This window comes from Pogona vitticeps, chromosome 5 (genome assembly GCF_051106095.1).
Source record: "Pogona vitticeps strain Pit_001003342236 chromosome 5, PviZW2.1, whole genome shotgun sequence".
NCBI classification, from domain to species: Eukaryota; Metazoa; Chordata; class Lepidosauria; order Squamata; family Agamidae; genus Pogona; species Pogona vitticeps.
Window position 1 is genome coordinate 123,455,549 of NC_135787.1, and position 15,671 is coordinate 123,471,219.

Here is a 15,671-nt window from a genome sequence, read left to right on the forward strand (position 1 = left end):
TGAGTCCTGGACCCTTTGTGCACAGCAGGAGAGGAAGCTGAACACATTCCATATGCGTTGTCTCCGATGCATTTTGATATCACCTGGCAGGACAAAGTTCCAAACAGAGTAGTCCTAGAACGAGCTGGAATTTTTAGCATGTATACATTACTGAAACAGTGATGTCTACGTTGGCTCAAACATGTCGTGAGAATTTCTGATGGTCGGATTCCAAAAGATCTCCTGTATGGAGAATTAGTGCAGGGAAATTGCCCCAGAGGGGGACCACATCTGTGATACAAGGATATCTGCAAGCAGGATATGAAGGCCTTAGAAATGGATCTCAACAGATGGGAAACCTTGACATCTGTGTGTTCAGCCTGGAGGCAGGCAGTGCATCATGGCCTCTCCCATTTTGAAGAGACCCTTGTCCATCAGGCCAAGGCAAAGAGGCAGTCCCAAAAGTAGCAAAATCAGGGAGCTGGACATTTATCTTCAGTGTGGAAGGGATTGTCACTCTCGAATTGGCCTTCTCAGCCACACTAGATGCTGTTCCAAGACCTCCATACAGAGCACGTTACCATAGTATCTCGAGACTGAAGGATGCCTAATCTAATCTAATCTAAAAACTGTGAATTATGTGAATTTAAAAGTTAGTGTAAGTACTGTATTTGCTGTTGCCTGTCCAGTTGCATGACTTGTACAAGAGCAAATGCCTATGCAAATTTAGTAACTTGCAGCAATTCTTCAATGAAATTTGTTCCAGTTGCAATACACCAGTACATAAACTAGACAGGCTTCTAACAAATATATTTAAAGTCATGTTTGTGTTATCAAGCATAAAATCTTGGAAAGGGTGAATATTATTTATTTTAGTTAGCAGAGTAAAAGGCAGGGGAAAACCCTCCAAAATGTGGAGTGATAGGTCTAGTCTCACCAACCCTCCAATCACACAAATCTATCTCTTTCTGTAAGTTCCACTAGCTGTATCTTTAGTAGGAAGAAATATGTTTACTCACAGCTATCAACTGTAGTTACAATCAGAAAAAAGAGTAAATGTAATCAACCACATTTCTCAAAAGGTTATTGTGGAGGAAACAAGAGCCAACAGCAAGCAAAGGAGACCCAGACAAACAAAAATAAGAGTCTGACCCAATTTTATTTATTTATTTATTTAATTTATATGCCGCCCACACTACCCAAAGGTCTCTGGGCGGCTGAGGTGGGGGAAAAACTTTACCAATGAGGTCAATAGAAAAAAGCAATCACATTAGGTTGTGATCCCCACCCACTGACCATCAGGGTTAGAGCATGCACAATTGCTATTTTCCCAACAAAATAATCTATGAATGAACCAAAATTTGCAAAAGCAAGCCATTTGGATACCAAAGAAGGAAGCAAGGAAAGTATTTTAGTTTTTTTTTTTTAAAAAAAGAGAGATCTGGTGAAGGAAGCTCGCCTTTGTTTTTAAAGATAAATTGAGGCTTGAGTGCATGTCCTTTAAGAAGACTTTTCTGCCATTGGATTACTAGGCTAATCCTTTAAGATAATAATAGTTTCTTGTCTACTTGTCCATTAATTCTGTTCTGTTGCTGCATACAGAATACGATTACTGGCTCCTAAGAACAACACCAATTTTTTTCTGTAGCATGTTCCTTGTATCAATAAATAAATAACTAGATAAATAAATAAAGGAAAGGAAAGGAAAGGAAAGGGAGAAGGAGTTGCTTTTAAAATGAAAATTTTATAAAACCTGAAAGGTGACTTCTTCCCCTATGCATCAGTTAGGCAGATTGGAGGAATACAGGGCTGCCTCAACTCCATAAGGAATCAAAACCTGAAGTGTTGTTATGACCCTTATATTATCCCAGTTTGCAATGTGGCTTTCAGAAGAGACAGAAGCTTGCCACTTTTTTGTTGATCAAGTCATCACCCTGTTCTATATGGATGATGGACTTAAATTCAGTAGATGGAATCTTAATCAGTGGAGTGATGATACACTGCAACACCCACAAAAATGATTCCTTTATATCCCCTTTATGTTTGTGAAATTACTACAGAAGCTATGTTTTCCATATGTTTCCATGCAAAACTCATTAAGGTACCAATAATTTAGTTCTCATGGAACAAATAAATCCACTAAACAACTACCACTTGGGTTGTCCTTTGCTGCCATGGAACTGCAGCAAAATAAATCTCTGGGCATTTCATTCTCACATACAAGAATTAAAAGATTTAGTTAAGTTAATTATGCATGTCCACGGTGTTTTCTTTTGTTTTTGGTATTTCGGAGCTTTTATATGAAAAATTCATGGAGGGTTTTTCTGGAAAAAAAATCTGTATTTTGTGCAGTTAATTTTCAATTTTGTGCAAAGAATCTTGTATGTTGTGCAGAAAGTTTGTATGTTGTGTCAAATACAGGTTTTCAATGCAAAAATACACCCTTTTATGCAAAAAATAGATCTTTTTCTGTGAATGCTCTTGCAGACAAAAAGACTCTTGCTAGTCTATTCTTGTGTAAGAGCAAAAAATCTCCCAGCAATTCCCCATTTCTATCAGGGTTTTTTTTTTTTTTTTTTTTTTTTTTTTTTTTGTCTTCATACAGACTTGTGTCTGGAATTCATAATAAGAGCTGCTTTCTAGCATAAGACAAGTATCAATTTTATCATATATATCTACCACACAGCAAGGATCAAACACTTGATAAGAGAGGTAAGTAAAAGAAGCAACAGCTGTATGTTGATTGTTTTTATAAACAGTTGCTGAACTATTTAAGGATTTCATTGGGACAAAGTCCACTTCATCAAATGAAAAAAACAGGATCTCCTAGGGTACATGTATAGATGCTGATAATACAAATGTACCATCATTAGGCAAGAAAATAAACACATGTAGTATGATTTTAAAAACAACAACTATAATACAGTGGTGCCTCGATGATAATCCGTTCCACTGAAATCACTGTTTAGCAAAATCATTGTCTAGCGAAAAGCATTTCCCCATTGGAATGCATTGAAACCTGTTTAATGCGTTCCAATGGGGAAGAATTGTCATTGTCTAGCAAAGATCGGCCATAGGAAAGCCGCTTAGCGAACTGCCGATCAGCTGTTTAAATCGCTGTCTTGCGAAGCTTAGGTTCCAAAAGCACCTGTTTTGTGAGCGCGGAAGGAGCTGTCAAAATTGTCATCTAGCGAAAATCGGTTTGCGAAGCAGGGACCAAACATTGTCCAGCAAAATTCCCCCATAGGAATCACTGTTTTGCGAATCACTATAGCGATCACAAAAAGTCAATGTCTAGCAAAAAAACTGATGACAGTAACTGTCTAGCGAGGCACCACTGTAATCTTAGAACTGCAGAGGTGGGGGAAAAAACCTATGGATCATTAAGTCCAGCCCCTGTCAAGGAGATACAGTGAGGAATTGAACTACCAATTTCTGGCTCTGCAACCAGATATCTAAACCACTAAGCTATTTTAGAATCAGTAACAGGTTGTTCTAGAATACTGTTGTCCTACCTTATTTTTGGCTACTGCAACTGCTAATATTCAATTTTTATCTACATATGCTGTTGCATATAAAACACAATGTTCTTTATAGCCAAAAAGCTTTTCCATGTCTGTTCACAACTCTCAATTTTGTGGTGCCTCATTAATTTACTTTGCAAAAAAACCTAACAAATAGTAAACATGAATTTCAATTATGTTGAAGATGCAAGGGACTTTACCAGGAGACACAGATGGCATGTGATTGGTGAGGCAATAATTCTTCACATGTTATCCTGAAAGATTTTTATCATCTCTACAGGTTTAAATATCCTGATTCTTTGAAAATGCAACACTTCAGTTGAAATTCACTGAGTTGTATTTGGTGGAGGGCTAGATATCAGTCCATAAAAAATTGGGATAAATTCCTAATCAGCCATCAAATTCATTGGGCATCTTTTACCCAATGGTGTTTATTAACTCTTTCAATTAACCAAAATAAACAGAATAGAATTATTCCACATTTTTGTGTGAGGGAGATTATTTGATGATATTGAATCAGGTCAATGGATTTAAAATAGATTCCTTCTAGTAGTTCAATACACTTGAGAGGGTGGAAGAAATTTATTGGAAAAGTTTTGCACCTTTGAAGCAATACATGAACAGAAGTGGTTTAAGTTCCCACTTTGGCAAATTTTGCATTGAAGTTGTCAAAATGTGCACTAAACAAAAATAAGGGTGGTGTAGATTGAATGCGATCTTGGAAGTATGTAATGTGCTTTAAAATTTAGGTTTGAACAGCAGTTTACTAAAAGTAACTGTGAAACAATCAACTGTCTCTCCAGCCAATTTTTGAAGCAAGCCCAATGTACAATAGCATTGCCTTGCAAAAGGATCTCTTTCATGACTGACAGCTGAATGTGTAAACAAGTGAAAAGAAATGCAAAACAGAGGAAAACTCTCTTAGGGTCCTCAAGTGCAGATAAAATAAATTTGTACTTGACCAACTTAGTCCACCAGGACTTTATGCTCATAGTATATTGCCTACCCATTAAAATCCTACCCAAGCAACTTACTATTCACACAAGTATAGGGACCTATTTGGCCAAAATAATGATCATTATTTGCTATAGGGGCAACTTGTCAGCCTTGTAAATTATAAGAATCATATTTTAACACAGATTTCCATTGAAAGGATTCTGAGCATTTATACAGGTCAATACTTTACTGCACCAGCAAAATCCAGTTGCTTACATTTGAAGAGAAATGTAAACAAATGGGAGAAATGTAAATATAATTACAGTATATACAGGGAAGCAAGAGACATGCAGGGAGGTAATGCAACCCAGCACACACAGCCAATTTCAAAAACACAGGTACTGTATTGGGCACCAGGCATCAAGGAACAGCAGAACAAAGAAAGAACACAGCAGCATAGCTTGCAGCAGTATTTCAGAGCAGAAGAGGGTAATATGGATTTTCCTCCATAGGTTCAAATTTGTGTATCTGGGTGAACACCTAGAATATTTTTCGTGTGTGTCCAGTAATATGTTTAAAGGCTAAAGATTGCTCAAATGCTTTTCACTTTTTAATGATGTACTTTAGGTATCTATTCTCTGCTTTTTCATTATAGCCTTAAAAAAACTTTTTATGTTTCTAGTATTTTGGATTGAAATCTGCCTGTTATGTAGGTTTAGTTTTCATATATTTTAAAAGACGTGTGTCAAGTTTTTCCATAGCTATAAGGCTCTTGAATTAACTTTTTTGTGCATATTGAACATTGAAGCAACTGTTTTTGTGCATATGGAACACAGAAGCAAGGTAGAGAAATAAGGCTTGTAGAAATAGGTGAGCTGAAGCAGCTTTTCCCTTTTACCCAGATGAATTTGATATGACTGAAAATGATTATCTGGTTTCATTTTAGAATTAGCCTTTTTCAGGGATAAATGCCAGCTGTGGTGAACAACACAGGCTTCTGATTTTCTTCCTATAGAGGTCTATAAAGTTCTGTAGGGTTCTTAGGGAGACGTCCAGGCATCAGACCCTCTGACCTGACAGAACTGCTCTATCATTCTTTTTCTCTTTAAAACACACATATATTAGAGAAAGAGGGAACATAAAATACATAATATATAGTACATATTATACCATTAGTGATAGATGTATTAAAGGTGGGTGAAGGAAAAAGGATATCCCAGAATAGCAGAGTAACCCTTCTTCTGTGGGACTATGAGCTCCTGATTGAGTATAGTTAATTCATTGGGGCTTTCTTCTACATTTTCACAGTTTATAATCCTGGTGTAAAATCCAGTGTAATTCACTCATGATTATAGAATCATAAAGTAATAGAAGGGGACTATAAACCATTGAGTCCAACTCCCTGCTCAACACATAATGATGGAGGTTAGGTCATTTGTAATATGACTTGCTTACTCAGGTTTCCCCAGATTCCACACTGTTGTATGACACCTTTCTGTGGTACTTTGATTGAACGTGTGTTGCATTTTGGCCCATTATTGCTTGTCAAGGGACTGGGACAGGTTAGATTCCTCTCCTCAGCAATCTTACTAGCATATACTTCCTCACTAGAATCAATGGTTGTGAAATTTGAGGTCACCATCCTTTGGGAAAAAGTTAAATGACAGGAAGACAGATAAGAGCAGGTTTCTCTCTGTGCGTGCATGCCGCTGGCTTAACTTTAAAAAAGGAGAGAGAGCGAGAGAGACAGAGAGCTTTTTGCATTGTGCATCAAAATGTCCCAATGTACTATAGCTATTTACTGGAAAAGACTTATTTATGCAAAACAGTTATGTGGCTGAGATGTCCACTGAGTCATGTTTGTGGAATTACACACACACATATATTTTATTTTGTTCCCAGAGATTGTTCCAATTAATCTCTCTCTCTCTCTCTCTCTCTCTCTCTCTCTCTCTCTCTCTCTCTCTCTCTCTCCATAACACACACACACACACACACACACACACACACACACACACACACACACACACACACACACACACACACACACACACACACACACACACACACACACACACACACACACACACACAGTCTCCCCAATTTGTTTTCCCACTCGTAGAGGTTCACCTTTGGACACCACTTGTTCTTTTCATCCATTTACGCTGCCACCAGAGGATACTTCCCTCACTGTACCAATTATGAATCTCAGACTATTGCTGCCAAATATAACAAGGTTTATTTATGGTTTGGTAGGTAAATCACAGAAGTGAAATATTGATGTTCTTTTATTCTTCATTCAATAAATGTGGGTTTGATTACATATACGCTTGCTTGTATTCATTCACTTTAATCAAGGTCTCTATATTCTGACAGTCTATGTAGTTCTTATTACTTTTAACTCTTTTATACTCTCTCTAACACACCAACTTTCCAATCTCTTGTCTAAACACTTCACAATCTTCTCCCTAACTGACCCTCTGTCTCTCTCAGTTCTATTGACTCCGCCCCTCCTGTCCTGTCATAGGCTCCTGCACTAGAACTCTACAATGACTGACAGGGGTGACCTACACCTGTTATAAATACATGTATCTTTCTTATTTATTTTATTTTATTTATGTCACCTTTCTTCCCATAGAAGACAGCTCACAACAATTAAAACTGTACAGCAATAACAAATTTAAAATACTATACAAAACTATATTTAAAAATGAACATTAATCAAGATTAAAAACATTTTAAAAACATTTTAAGAAATATTTTAATTTTTTAAAAATAGTTACATTTCATACAGAGTATTTCCTAGACCCCCACTTACTGCTTGTAAGTCTGCCTGGAAATATCTTTTCCTGATGATGGAAGGGCAAGAGGAAAGGGAGCAACCTTTTTTCTGAGGCAGTGCATTCCAGAGCCTGAGAGCAGCCACTGAGAAGGCCCACTGTTATATTTTCTTCAAACCAGCTTGAGAAAATGGTGGAACTGAAAGAAGAACCTCCCCAGAAGACCTTAAAAAACAAGAAGGCCTTTGTGGGGTGATGTGCTTCTTCAAATAGCCTGGATATGGTATTCTTCCTTACATGCAACAAGTGATCTTAATATGAAGAGTGAAAAAAAGAGGACAACTATTACACTAAAAAGAGACATTGTGCTGTGGGATAAAGGGGGAAGGTCCATCACTTTATCCACTACACCACATTGGGCAACCCAGTTAAGGTGAGCTGCCAACAGTAGCAACAACAAAAAATCAATTTAAAAGTTGCCCCAGATTCAGCGACATAAAAGGTGTTGAAAATTGGTACATTTACCTAGTCTACTCCAGGTTTTGTTCAGGTACACAGTGTAATTCTTCTGGTGTCACCTGCCCCCAAATTTGACTCCTTGCTGAGGGAAATCAGAGAAGAATGGCAATTGCCTGAGACGTTAGCCAGTGTTATATATATCTACTAAAGTCCCATATAATTGCTGTGTTTCCCCAGGAAGGAAAACAAATCTCAGGACAAGTGGTGCTAGAGGAAAATAAAGTTTGATTTCTGTCCATGAAGTGGTTCAAAACCTGGGCACCAAATCTCTGTTCGTGCCCAGCTGGCATGAGGCGATCACTGACTAAAGAGCACAAGTTTTTAGATGTGTGTGATGCCTGTGCAATGCTGGTATCTCAAAAGGCCAGTATTTCTGCCAGATATTGTTCACAGTTTGTGGAAATTGCCAAAATCTTCTATTCAGGTACCACAAGGAAGGCTCTTGTTCAATGATTTTGAATAAAGGTTCAAAAGTAATGTCTGTTTTCCCATTAAAGATTGTGGCAGCTTCTGCTGGCAAAATTAGGTTGTACACAGTCAGTTTCATTCAGACAGGATGCTGACAGCACCATGTAAAGAGTGGTCCAGTGGGCCAGATAGGCGGGGTATAAATAAATAAATAAATAAATAAATAAATAAATAAATAAATAAATAAATAAATAAATAAATAAATAAATAAATAAATAAATAAATTTTCAGAGGGGTTCTACATTCCAGAGAAAACTGAGGAACTTCTACACGCAAGGTCTGTCATTCATGGAATTTGACTTTTTGTGGTCAGATTCCACATTGTTGCTAAGATTGGCACTAGATTTTGGGATAGCAAGCTTGATCCCTTGTCTTCTCCACAGATTGTCTCAAGCAGAACATTTATGAGCCTTGTGGAGCCACTGCAGAAGATATTTTAAAAAAAGATGGACTTTCTGTTAATCATTATGAAGAAGCATAATTTTTTTTTTTACACGGAAAAGATATGGGAGACCCGAGGGAGAGTCACTGGATAAAAACCACCAACCGGAAAGAGGTAGTGAAGGATTTGCAGCCCAATGCCCTGAGACATCAGTAGCTTTGAGCTTACAGAGTAACAGAGAGATGTCAACAGCTGAGTCCCAGCTCTGGACTATGAAACAGTCACAAAGCCTGAGAAGAACAACCATAGGCTTGCAGCAGAATTCAATAGTGGACATATTAAGCCCCCCCCCCAATCTCTTGTGAAAAATCCTCATGTTTGTACCAAACACACACTTTTTTAAAAAAAATACAAATAGGTACATTGGTTTTCAAACCAATGATGTGCTGATGGTTCTAGGGACAACTGTGTAGCAGAAAAACACAACACAGTAAATAGCCCTTTTAAGAAATCTTAGAAAATTAAGAGCAATTTTCCTTCACTTTTACATCTTGTGGGGAATCTTGGAGACATTGGCTGAAATCCTGTTGCTTAGCATACTCAGTCACAACTAGAGTAGGCCCACTGAAGCAGTGCAATGTACAAAGGAGTTGACTGACCAAATCCCCACTGATTCAATGAGCCTACTCTGTGACTGACTTTGCTAAGCGACAGGCTTTCAGCCACAGTGTCTCTCCCCAATCTGCAATCGTTATGGAATCAGATTTAAAGATCTGATGAATTTGGAGGCGATTATTCTTTTTGGCATACAGCATCACTGGAAGTCATGAGATTGTAGCTCCCTCTGCTCCCTCAAACTATTAGCTGTAACTCACAGCAATGCTTTTCATTTTGGGATTTTTTTTAAAAAAAGAAAGCAATATCAAATGGTTTCTGTTAATCAGGATTTTTTTTAAAAAAAATCCTGAGGAGCAGGAAAACACTCAAATGGTGGCTGGACCGTCTGACACTTCGTGTTCCTCTACTGACCTTTCTGAGCTTAATAGCGGCTGGGCTTCCTGCAGACTCTAGGCTGCCAGACCCCAGTGGCCCAGCTTGTTGCAATCTGTTTTGTGCCTTCCACTTCCAGAATGATCAATAACACTCTGAGAACTCATTTTTAGCACTTCTCCTTCACGCTTTCCTATGTGACTTGAAGTTCTGAGGTGACCTAGAAAAAGGCAGAATGGAAATATGAGCTTCCCCTCACATGCCTCAGCATTTTAATATAATGCTTTTAGGGCATGTGGGAGAGTCTATGTCTTATTTAGCCAAATTTGTCCATTGCTTGCATTCATTTTTGACAGTTATTGGCATTCTCTGGAGCATGTCTCCAAATGTTATAGTTGTGCTTCAAGGAATCTTTGCCTGGCCCTTCATCTTATCACCTGAGGTGATGTGAAAAGCAAAGAAGCAGCGTGCTGTTAAGTAATATTAAAAAGCCCTCTAAAATTTATTTTGAAAACCTCTGGGATAGAGGGAAACAATGCTTAATTGAGAGTGGAGAGTATGATTTTATTTTTAACATTGGTGGGAAAATAGAACTGCTAACATCAAGGAAACGGCCTGTTGTCTTTAGCAGTAAGCAATTGTTTATACACATAGTATTGGGATAAAGATGTGGAAAAATTGTTAGAAGCCTCTCAGGCTTTTTTTTATTATTTTATTTTATTTATATCCTGCCTATCTAGTCAATAGACCACTCTATTTCCAAATGTTCTTGGGTTGGAATGCCCCTCAGTCAAAGTTGCCCTAACCAGCAGGGATGGATGGCGCAAGCTGTAGTCCAACACAGCTACAAGTGCCTGATCCCTTTGTAAAGACTAAGTTATAAAGTTGTGCCATTGCCTGCTGAGCCAGGAATAAAGAAGCAAGACACAGGGATTGGATAAAACTGGAGACACAACTTTATTAAACTATTTAATACTGAATTCTCCTTTCACAAGGGGATCTACTGTAGTGCAAAATTTACTCTGACTCCAGTGTACCTTTGACCTCTGGATCAGGCCACACTGTCAAGCACACGTTGATCTGCCCAGCTAAAGGAATACCCCCGATGCTCCAGCCACTGAGCCTCCTGACCCTTGGTACACTGATGCCCGGGAGATCCTCTTAACTCCCTTGCCCCTTCAGATAAACTCCTGGTTTCATCAATTAGGGAGACAGGATATCTGGCACCCTCCTCGGGTGTCCTAATGAATCTCATCAAATATCTTACTTTTTGCACTATCCAAAGTTGCAACCTAACTGGTGCATCATCCTAACATTACCTAAGTCATGAGCTGCTTTGGATCCCTTGTTGGGAGAAATGTGGCATATAAATATAGTCGTGCCCCGCTTAATGATTACCCCGCATTACAATGAATCCACTTCACGATGATGTTTTTGCGATCGCTGCGCGATGATTGGTTCCCTGTTTCGGGAACCGATTCTTCACATAACGACGATCAAAACAACTGATCATCAGGGTTTCAAAATGGCCACCGGGTGCTCAAAATGGCTCCCTGCTGTGCTTAGGGACGGATTCCTTGCTATACAGGCACTGAAAATGGCCGCCGTATGAAGGATCTTCGCTGGACAGTGAGTTTTTAGCCCACTGGAATGCATTAACCGGATTTTAATGTGTTTCAATGGGTTTTTTATTTTCGCTTTAAGACGTTTTCGTTCTACAGCAATTTCACTGGAACAAATTAACGTCGTTAAGCAAGGCACCACTGTAATAATAAGTCCACCCAGAAGTACAAATGAGATGGATGAAAACTCTCATCCAGAAGTAAGAATGAGATGGATGAAAACACGTGCCAACTGTGGGAGTAGGTCAAAAATTCCCATCTGGGCCCGAAGCAACCAGCTACTCTCATTCTTACTTTCTTAGCGTGGGCAGGTGGGTGGCAAAAGCAGCTGCCAACAGAAAGGCCAAGCTTGGGGGAGCCAGCCTTGTAAAGGCTCTCCTCATTAGCTCCCCACTAAGCTGTGACACTCTAAGCCTGCACTTCCCAGTGCCAGGTGGGCAGGCAAAGCGCCACTGCAGCAACAGCTCTGTGCCTTGTGGAGTAAGCACTATTAAACTTAGTTCTGGGTAAAGGACAGGATTGTTGTGGCAGAGTATGCATGTTTGCTGTCCTGCCTCCTGCCCTCACTGGTGGCAAGGAATGAATACGACTAGAAGAGCACCTCCTGACCCCAATTGTGAGACTGAACAGGGTGACAGACTCCTATCTGTGGCAGCATGCAGACATGGAGCCAACACAACATGTACCACTTCATCAGGAGATTGTCTGGCAACCCAGGGAGATTGTAAACACTGTGGGTGGAAAGGAGGGTGGTGGGACAGCTAAAAAGGGTGAGAGGAGATTCCTGGAGAGTAGAAGTTGGAGCCACAAGGCAGGACAGAGAAGCAGAGAGCTGCAAAAGAAGAAGGGAAAGCAAGGAAGGTGATATGAGAAGCAGAAGAGGTGCAGGGCAAGGGGCCAGAAATAGCAAGAATTGTTAGGAGTGGGTGTGAGGAAACAATGGCAAGGCTTGGAGTGGAGTACAGGGGAGGCAAAGCAGATGGCCAAAACAGCCAGAGAAGGAAGGAAGGAGTTATTTAGCCCCTTAGACCAAGTAGGGTGTGGGGCCACATGGCTGGAAAGCAGCTGTGCCCATAGTGGCTGTCTGTGGATGTAATTATAATCTACTAGCCCAGACACCAGAGCAGCTGAAAAATATAATGGGCTAAAGCCCATTCCAGAGTCTGGAACAGTGGTGGCTGGGAGGCTACCCATCTTCCCAGGCAGTCTAGTCAGCTACTTTCCTCAGTATCCCCCCCTCAGACCTCTTGGAATCACCAGTTGGGGGACTGGGTAGGGTAGAGTTCACGCCACCCCATATTCTTGGCCAGCAGGTTCCCTTAGTTGGGAATCTACACCTGGGGTATTTACCTGACTCCAGAGCCTGTAAGCACAATGCTGTCATCCAAACCCTGAGTCTGCATGTGCTTATGACACCTTGGGGCCTAATTCTGCCACTCTGTTTTAGCTGCAGGGGCTGCTAGGACTTACTGTATGTCCAGGCCTGATTCTGCCAAGAACCACACTCGAGGCCTTGTTCCTTCCAAAACATGCCCACTGGGCAGAATGACTCAGACCAGTGAATGTGCCCCAGAAAGGACTTAGCCTCTATGAAGCAGGGACACTAAATGAAGACTCAGGCACTGAAGGGAAATGGGAGGGGGCACTCTGTAGTATGGACAGACTCCACAGAACGAAACTGTTACAGTGTTTTGAATTTTTGTTAAAAAAACCCACCTCTAACTGTGTAGCAGAAGTTCAGAGACTTACAGAGCAGAATTAGCTTTGAGTGTTCCCAGGGTAGACCACTCGTTTCTCTCATCAACTGGCACTTACAGGTTCAATAACTTACTCTGAGACATTTATAAGAGAAAGAATAAAAAGTTATGTGTAATCTACACAGAGAGTTAGACAAGATGGCATCCAAATTACAGCCTGTCCAAAATCAACCATGCCGCTCTTTTTGAGGCAAGGGGACACTCTTTCTTTAAGACCATGTATCAAAACATTTGCCTTCTACAAAAGGGTGTTGCAGCTGAAAAAGAAGTTAATTTTTGCTTAGCTTTACTTTCTTCTTCATTGCTGAGTGGGTGGTCTAAAAAAATTGGATTTTTTTTTCTTTGTCTATGTCATCAATTCTGTCTTCTGCAAAAGCCACCCTATTCCAATTCTGTAGTCTTCCACACAATGCTGAAGTGTGGGCTTTGCAATAGCCAAGAGATGAAATAAGCTGGGCAGCAACTGCACTGCTGTTTGTGTTGTATAACTGAATGCTGACAGTGAATAATGGTGACTGACATCTTTGTTTTTCAGGTTGGCAAATTTAAACACCAAATGTCCATTTCTGTCACTAGAGTGCGCTGAGACAGGACATTCAGTAAAAATGAGAAAACTTTCCTAAAAGTTAGAAATTAGTTTGTATATACTTTTAGAGTAAACAAACTAAGTAAAATAGTAATGTTATGTTAGGCTCCTGTTTCTATGAAAGGGAATCAATATAGTAAAATTCTTATACATTCTGTATTTTGACACAGCTCATTCTGGTTTGATTTCTTAATTTCTTCCTTCATCTCTAATTATCTTGTAGATATAAAAACAAAGTTGTAAAACAAGAGAGATTGTCTCATTTTATGGAGTTTCATTTGTAACTAAACATGCAGCCTGTAGTTTGTGAGTGGGGGGTACTTTTCTGGCCTGTGTGTAATTGTAAATCTATGCAACGCTAACCAATCACTCCGAACCTTTGATTTGAAAGAGAATCCCACCTCTCTGCTGAAAGCTTTTCCCTTTCTTTCCTTGGTTGGTGGCAGTTGTTAGTTTGTTGTCAATCTGTTCAGTTGGTTGCTTAACACTCAAAAAGAAAGCAGCATACACAAGTCTGTAACTTCAAGTAATTTAAAATAAATAAACATTTATTATTCTTTCTCCTTCAATTGTCTCTGAGTGAGTTCCTGAGACTTTAAGTGCCAGCTAATGAGAAAGGGGTGGACTTACGTAATGATTAAAGATGATTCATTCTGGGATATGTACATATTCTCATATACCCACAGGAAGCTCTTAGAAAATCCAGTTTTACACATACATTGAGGGATGTTTAAAGGTTGGGATGTGGAGGCCCATAGGAAATCCATGAGCTGCACAGTTCCCATTGCTCCCAAAGCACTTGATGTAACTAGCAATTTTGACACTTTGCTGTCCTGTTGGTAAATCAAGGGTCTTGTGAGATTAACATACATGGAGAAACAATGGAGGAATGGAGACAAACATGTGAATGCTGTATTGGTTTCCTACTGAACCCTCCTTTTTAATGCCTCTTTCTGCCCATGAAGGAGCATCAGTTGGCAGTATATGCACCTGAGGTAGATAGATTCCTTCCACTACCAAATACCAAGGGGTGGGATGGGGTTGTACTGTACCACCATCAAATGTTTGGTACCTCTAAATCTTGGTGCCTCATATGCTGCACTATAGCTATAAAGGTGTAACACAGGAAGAAAAAATGTGATGAATACATTTTAGAAATCTTAGAACTGTAGTGCTGGAAGGGACCCAATGGATCACTGAGTTCAACCTCTGTCAAGGAGGCACAGCGGGGCAATCAAAGTCCCAACCTCTGACTCTACAGCCAGGTGTGCCTAAACCACTGAGCTGTCCAGCAGTTAAGCATGAAGGCAAGCATTTGAAAACAAACAATACTTTTTATTTTGATCTTCATTTGTTTCCTTTCCCTTTGTTTCCTTCCCCTGTGCTGAATTTTAGATTTAAGATCTTTGGAGCAGTAAAGATGCTTATATTCTTAGGTAAACGTAAAGGTTCCCCTTGACAATTTTTTTCCAGTCGTGTTCGACTCTAGGGGGTGGTGCTCATCCCCGTTTCCAAGCCATAGAGCCAATGTTTTGTCCGAAGACAATCTTCCGTGGTCACATGGCCAGTGCAACTTAGACACGGAATGCTGTTACCTTCCCACCGAGGTGGTCCCTATTGATCTACTTGCATTTGCATGCTTTCGAACTGCTAGGTTGGCGGGAGCTGGGACAAGCAACGGGCCCTCACTCCGTCGCATGGATTTGAGCTTATGACTGCTGGTCTTCTAACCCTGCAGCACAGGCTTCTGCGGTTTAGCCCGCAGCGCCACCACGTCCCCATGTTATATTCTTACATGGTGCTAAATAGTTAAAATTCTGTTGCTTAGTTTAATAAGTTGCAATTAGAATAGGACCAATGGATCAACAGAACTCATGAAGGAGTTTACTCACCAAATTTCCACTGTTTCTAGTTGTGGCTTACTACACTAAGCAGCAGGATTTCAGCCAATAAAGACTTGAAAGTCTGTGATACCACCATAATATAAGGTTAGAATGGGTGAGAAGTAGGGAGTGGTATATTAGCACTAAATACTGTCATGCAGCTATTAGTGCCAATGCTCATCAATTTAGATTTTGTGCTGAAAGACTCTCTTCCCTTGCCTTTGTTGTTGCCCCCATGACACAAA